Raw genomic sequence first — 8340 nt, forward strand, 5'->3', positions numbered from 1 at the left:
CTATATATATATATATATATATATATATATATATATAATGAATATTAAAACGTCCATATGCATATATTTTTATTTCTATATATATATATATATATATACAGTTAGATAAATTTATTTTTTATGTATTGCTTTCTGTAATTTTTTTTTGTAGAATATTGATTTGTTTTTCAATTTTTTAGTAATAATTTCAGACTTTCAATATTTCACAATTTAAAACTTAATTAAAACTGTCTCGTTTTGAACAAAATACAAAAATATCTTAAAAATATTTTGTGCACGAATTATTGTTAAATCTATTTTTATGCATTTTTTTCATTTGCGTGTGTTTGAAAATAAATTCGAAAAAAAAAATTTTGTGCGTCATTTTAAAAATAAAAAATAAAGAATTTTGTTTTTTAATTTTCAAATGATTTATGAAAGCAAATCTCATATATATTTAAAATCATAATTGACTTTATAATAATAAAAAATTAAAAATTAATCTTGAAAATAATTTTTTATATATATACATATTATTTTTTTCTACAATAGACAATTTATTTTAAACGTTTAACAAAAATTTCGTTGTTTATATATTAATTTTGTAAATTTTTATTAATTTTATAAATTATTAAATAATTTAAGAAAGTTTTTTTTGTATATTAAATATATTAAGCTTTTATTTTATTAAAAATATGTGAATATAATTGTATTTTCCTATCAATTTCATCTAATGCATTTAGTTACAATATAAAATAAATGTCTAAAAATAATAAAATAATAAATAAAATGTTTTTAAAATTAATTTTTCTTGGGCGTAAATATTGGTTTCATGGCATTCATTTTCAATGCCGCATTCAATTTCTTTTTAATTAAATATTTATTTACAATTTACATTGTTTATCTCTTCGTTCGTAGCTTAGCTTTTGTTTGTCACAATAAATTTTAAAATAATTTAAATCAGTTAATTAAAATCATATAACAAATTCATCAATTGTGTAAATTAATTCCTTAGTGATTTTCAATACTTCTTGCTAGTTTAAAGAGAGTACAAATATTTCACAGGAATATTTTTTAAATAATATAAAATAAGGATAACCTTTTTTATATATATCTGTTTACATATCGAAAATTATAAAATATAATTTATTTTTATAATTTTTGGAGAATGATATCATACTTCAGTTCATAATATAAGTCATCCCGGCAGATGATTCTAAATTATTCAGCTCTAAACATATTAAGTAAAGTTTCTATTCACAACACAATGACTCTTTATGTTTCTTTCTATCATTTTCACTGCTTGATACTAACTTTTTGGCGCAAGCATTTAATCCATTCGTTTGTTTTGTTATGCATATATACACGTACCACAAACAACAATTGCTTAACTTGGCATGGCTTGACAAGAATTACTTTTTCCGGTCACTGTAGGTGTTATATTTTTGTTGAGAATTAAACATATTCAAGCATTCACTCACTCGAAATCGATTTGTTTGCTTAAACATTACATTCATGTCACTACGTTTATATCAGGTAATGACTGATTGAGTTTAGCATAGTGAATAGCATGCATAATGCATAATGAATGCAGAACGAAAATATAGCATGTTAAGAAGTTTATTGTATTATGGGTTTAAGAAATTGCTTGAAAATTACCCGATTTTCGATTCGCATGTTTACATATGTTAACTTATATTTTTGAAAGTGTTCGAGAATGCCTAAGTGGGATTCACTAAAATGATTTGAAAAATTACAAAGAGATATTGATGAAGAGATGAAGAGATTTATACATATATACAAAAAGATCTCTATATTTAATCTTTATCTTTTCAGTAAAGGTAGTGTTAGATGAAGTTTCACTAAGGACTAAGTTCGAACTAATCGAATTCAGTTTAATTTGGCAATGTAGATTCTATTTTCTTTTAGCAAGTTTAACGTCACAAGCTACAATGTAAGATTTAAGTACACCTAAACCACCTCTTAAAAATAAATTGTGAATAAATTTCTGTCATCCGTTTTGTATAAACCAATTCATCAATTAAAGGCCTACAAGATTAAGCATCTTCAAGTTAGTAGGGAGAGAATCAAGGGGACTTGTGATTTATATATTGACTATAATGTATGTGCATGATCACGAAATAATAAGTGGATCATTTCATGGAGTGGCTTGGTTACAATCTACAATTTAGTTTTGTAAAATTGGCAAAAGGGAATTCACAAAAAAAAAGTTATTTCTCCAGAGAAATTCCGCTTGTTATACATGTTTTAAATTGCTGTAATAAAAGTAAACTAATAAATTAATTTTTGCCTAGCAAAATCTTAACAGCATTCTAAGTAATTATACCTAGTCACATCGCGAATGATAACGGTTTGACTAATTATTAGTATTAAAAAATATAAACATACATTGCGGTCTGTGAGATCTATTGTGCTATCTCTAGTAAGAATCTTCTAAGTTAATGCTACCACTTAAAAAATTATCTATTTCTTCAAAAAAATATGACCTACAAGTTATGACCTGCAATACAAATCATCTAATTATGTTTTGATGTGAAATATCTAATATAGCCATCATGACTTCAGTTATTGTTATTAGAAAGTGGAATGACTCCTTGCGCTCTATGAGATCTATTGTTCGAATAGAGAGTTTTCTAAACACACAATCCACACAATTTGAAATCTATAAAAAAACTAATTATTTCTTTAAGGAAACATGACCTATAAGGTTAAAAAGAGTGGTCATATTTCAATAGGCAATATATAAGTCCCTGATAATGTTTCGCATAGATAAATCCCATAGACCCATCCATCATTGCTTAATTAATTATTATTATTAAAAAAGACAATGATGCATTGCTAACAATAAAATGTGTTGAGCTATCCTTTAGAGAATTTACTAAGTTATTGCGAAAAAGTTGTGGCTATTGAGAATTCTAATGTGTTTCGGTACAAACCTTTAAATCTAACTTAGTTCAATGAAAGTTATATGGATCTATTGGACCCATTTCTTGACTTGAGTTAATATGCTCTAGGAAATTGATGTATTTATTCCTATATTTATTAGTAAATATTAGTCATTATAAATCTTAAAACCTCGAGTAGGTTTTAAGATTTATCTACTATTCCTGCTACTATTTGCATTTCTATCCTTAAGTTTATATAGAAGTCAATTTATTTTATTCAAGTTTTGAAATGACTAAGATTTTTCTGCATGTTGGGATTTAAAATCCTAAAGTGTAATAACTTTTTCTATTGTATGCATATTTATTATAATTTTCTGATTATATTCAACGAATATTATGTTAATTAAAAAATAATTAGTTAATTTTATTCAATTATATTGTATTTCTAATCTTCTCTCACTCAAACTTAGTCGTATTTTTAATAAGTATGTATTGTAGTTGCAAAGCTATGAATTTCTTTAAATATTCTGTACTATTTAATTTATAAATTACACTCACGCAATATGAAATAAACACTATACAAATATTAAAGTATTTCATACTTGACTAACTCGATTAGATTCTTAGTCAGATAAGAGTTTTCTAAAGTTACACGTTTTAGTCTTAAAAGTAAAAGTTTGTTTCCAAGTTCTTGTGAGAAGTGAGAAATGAATATGAAGTACTCTAAGTTATAGTTTTGATACTAAATTTTGATAAGTAAACCACTTAATATTTCTCGCTTTGTATGTACATAGTCTGCAAACTTATAATTCTTTTATATATATATAAAGTATACATAGTAGATAAAAAATTTTAATTTAATTACATTTTAATCTTAGTATTGATTATTATACTAAAAAATTATTTATAAATTTTCATTTTTTAAATGAAATTGAATTTGAATTTTAAGAATGCATACATTATTTTTTATTGTTATTATTTTTTTATTTTTTTTTTTTTTTTCAATTATTGTTTATTGTTACTCGCGCATATAGTATTAGTTGGTATTCAACAAGCATTCATGCATCATTCTATTCACATTCGTGACCAATACTCAAGACATGACGTGTCATTATGCCAATTTAAATTTTCTCTCCATCTTGAGGTAATGAAATAATTATAATGAAAATATGTAAAATAAAAATTAAATTATACACAGACAGCTTGTCTGTCGCTTTCATTTGAATTAAAAATCTGAATACTCGTAACCAATTCTTGATTAAAATATAAAATTCATTATTATAGTAATATTAAACATTTTTTATTAGTGTCACTAGAAATATATCATCTAACTAGTATGCTAGTGCTTAGTACCTACTACTAAAAGGTACACTCAGAAAAATATGCTCTAACTACGTACTAGTTAAATTAACCTGATCATTTTGTTAGAAAAAGTTTAGCTCATTTGATAAAGAAAATATAAAAACCAACATCTGGAATATCAATATGAAATATTTGAGTAAGAATATTTTGACCTGAAATTCAGTTAAAATCTAGTTAAATCAACCAAATAATTTTTCTGAGTGTACTAACTACTAAACGGGTCCGACTCCTCTATCATAACACGTATTCATAGCTATGATTTTGTCTACAATTTAATGAAATTTAAATTATCCGCATTATATGGTAATTTAGATCAATATATCTAACACATATGGTTATATATATAGTGTTTGTTTTTAACCTGATTCAGGAGACAATTATTTGTTCCATTTTCTACATTAAACAAGGTACAGGTTAATGGATTGAAAGGGTAACTGAATTTACACAGATTGTCAGCATATTTTGCTCTTGGAAGTTCTCTACGAGTTTTTTAATAGACTACTCTTATATACTACAACAATTAACTATTGAAAATACTGTAGTTCTTTGCTGAATAAATGGTCACTCTTAAGTTAGTCGCAATGACTCCACGAACAATCTCGTAAGAATCGAATTAGTGATTCAATTCTGTGGAAGGAATTATGTTTTATTGTAAAATAATTTTACCACAACTAAGTCTCTGATCCAAAAATAATTTTGAATGAAATATATCCATTTTGGCAAGATACTTTGAGCAATGCTTATAAGTTTATAGATGTTAATTAGTACAACTGTGGTAAAATGTGTTTATAAGTAGGACAGCACTAACGCTACTGGCAGATTACCCAGGCAGACATCAGTTAGTTTAAGTTGTCATCTCAATAAAATGTATCTGTCTGAACATACAAAGTGTTATCTCTCATTGGTTGCAGATAATTCCTCTTGTCACAATATTTATGACTGTCAGGCTTTTAACTGGATTAGAAGAATAAAACTGGACCGCAGTGCTGAGACCAGGGAGATTAGGAAATAGGTCCCCTCTTTGTAATGCAATTTATAAATATGGTAATATAAACTATATATTCTTCAAAAAAAATTATTTCTAGTATATAACCTCCAGTCCACCCTTAGTGTAATAATGACTACTGCTAGGTCTGGAGCGGCAATCCCAGTCTTATACTAGGAATCCCTAACAGGAAACATTTTGGTCTTTATTTGAAGAACTAAGTGTTTTATTTACAGTATGGGTCGGTTGCTAGCACAAAAGATCTGCTATGCTTCGTTGGGAGATGGCTACCCTGCTACTTCTTTTGTATTCTAACTAATTTAGATGGAATTAACAAAAAACTCTATATTTATTTTAGTATGGATTTACAACATTATTTTTATTCAACTGCCTCCATTCAAAGTTATTGCAATGAAATTAATTTTATTTTCCCATATATTTTCAGTTTAGTTAGTAATTTTAATTATTTTAATTTATTTTAAACAATTTTAAAATTGTTTGATTAAGAAGACCTGAGTAGTTAATTAAGCATTCTATATAATTAAAACATTAGAAATTCTATCAAGACATTTGCACCAATTAATAAGATACTAATTTTAAAATTTAAATTTGAATTAATGTTTGTGATTTTAAATATAAAACGTAGGATCTACCGAATATCCACAATTTCTGTTGAGCTATACTTTTTAATTTTATAGTGTATTTAAAATAACATTCATAACATATTTTTACTGTGGAGAACGCTAGTTAGTTCCGGCTGTGCTTATCAGTTAAAATGAAGTCCGAACACAATTTTTAGTAGTTCAATTATTTTAAAAAATTTTTGTGATGTATTACATTTCATACTTAAATCAACAGAATGTATTTTAACTTACATTATTTAAAATTTTCTTCAACAGCTATAAAATAACAGTTTCGGGGATGTGTTTTGTAATAAAATAAACAAAAGTAGCTGTTTTATAATTTATTAATACTAAGTTATTTATTTATTTAGATTACTTTATATAGTATACAAGATAAGACCATTCAAACTTTACTTATTTTGCCTCAGCAAAGTGTGAGATTAATATTATTACCAACTACTTTAACTTCTCTGACAGATCGTTTTTACTAGTATAGTTTTCAATAGCTTCATTTTATTTTACTTTAAGTTTTAATTATTTGTTATTATAGTCTTTTTTACAAAGATATTATAAAGATATATAGTTTCTATGTTTCAAAAACATTAACTAAAGCTTTGTAGAAATTGGTCAAGGGCTATGTTATATATGATACTCTATATGACCAAAAATACTCTCGTTATGACCAAAATTGTTACTGTTTTCAGTGCAAATTATAAAATTGAGAGTGGGAGAAAAAACAATATGTCAGGTCAAATTTTGTCATGAGAGCCGAAGCTATATGTGCCTCGTCACTTAGACAAAGTAGTGTTGTTCAGTAATAAACGTCAACATTTGTGTCTTTTAGAAGCAATTTCTTACAATTTCTGTTATACTCAACGTAACATGCATTTTTATCACAGTTCAAAAGAGCCCATTTTGACGAACCCATGACACTATATATAATATAGGCCTAATGGGGATAAAGAAAAAATTGTTATTATGTCACTAAGCAGTTCTCTTACAACGAAAAGAAATTGGTTTCACTCTTTATCCAAAAATGAAGAAGGACAGAAGAGGAAAAAGAAACAAGTCAATACTTCTTACGTAAATATCCAAAACAGGTTAGGTTAAGACACTCTATTATGAAAGCCTACAAGCAATTAATCTGGCTGGCATCACAAATATAGAACTTACAAAAATAATCTCATATATTAATTAGGCAGGTTGATTCCAAAGCTTAAAGTCTCGTCTCTAAGTGTATGGAAGATGCAGCTGTGCTCCCATCAACACTAATCAAATTACCATGTGTGTGAACATATCAAATTTCTTACTTTTGATATTTCACCTAATATCCTTCTCCATGGATTAAATAAACTACTTTTGTTTTCTTGCTAGGAAATTTCTAGAACAAAAAATTGTACTTATCATTAGTGACTGTCACTAGTGAGTTTAAAATTTATTAACATATTATTATGAACATTTTGTTTGTATGTTATTTATATATTCACTGGTTTTACTAAATTTTAAAAAAATTAATCTCATTTAAAGAATTTTGCTAAAATACTAATTCTAAAAATAACAAAAGCCTCTGAACACATCAAATATTTAAACACCTTTATTTAAAAAGTTTTGTATAATTCTTTTCAAAAGACAATGTTTATACTGTTATTATTTTTTATAGTATTTTTGTTTTTGTGTAAACGAGCATTTCCCACTTCAACCACAACCCCAAAAATCTTTTGGGCTTATACTTAAAATTTAAATTTAAATTCGAAATCAAATTCAATATCAACAACTCTAAAACCAATGTCAAAAATTCCAACCCTCGAATGAAATTTACTTTTGTCACATTTTGGAAAATAGGTTTGTCGGTTGATTTTTTATTAGACATACTTAGGCGGACAGAAGGAGTCAGAGGCTTTTGAAAGGCACGTAGACAGATACTGCAATGTGTTTGGTATCCCGTTTTATTATGCGAAATTTTATTTTTATTGTGGACAGAGGCTAACAGAGGCTGGTAAATGTGTTTACCACAAGAATTTTGAGCAAAGCTTTTTTAACTGACCTAAAATGTCCCCCTTGACTTGTAGTCTGATTTTAAAAATTTATTGTTTTCAAACTTTTTTCTGACTTTGAAAATCTTTATTGCTTCTGGTTTTTTGTTCAAGCAATATTATTTTGTTTTTTTATACACCATTACATCATTGTTAATGTATGTAACGTAATAAAGGAAACGTTGGACACCACTGAATTTATACATCTCATTGATCAGTAGAGCAGTAAGGATAGATGTAGCGCTATCCAACTTTTTGCCTGTTTACTTTCTTACTGGTTTTCTCTATGTCGGTAGAAATAAATATAACCTTTACAAAAATACTATTTCAAATAAAAATGGGGGTATTAGTACGAAAATTTTGAACTTAAAAATTTTATCTTAATCTTGTTCACTGGTTTTGGATATTGCCAAATATCTATCATCGTTGAATTTTGAAAAAAATCTATTAGT

The sequence above is a fragment of the Teleopsis dalmanni genome, chromosome 2, assembly GCF_002237135.1.
Source record: "Teleopsis dalmanni isolate 2A chromosome 2, ASM223713v2, whole genome shotgun sequence".
Taxonomy (NCBI): Eukaryota; Metazoa; Arthropoda; class Insecta; order Diptera; family Diopsidae; genus Teleopsis; species Teleopsis dalmanni.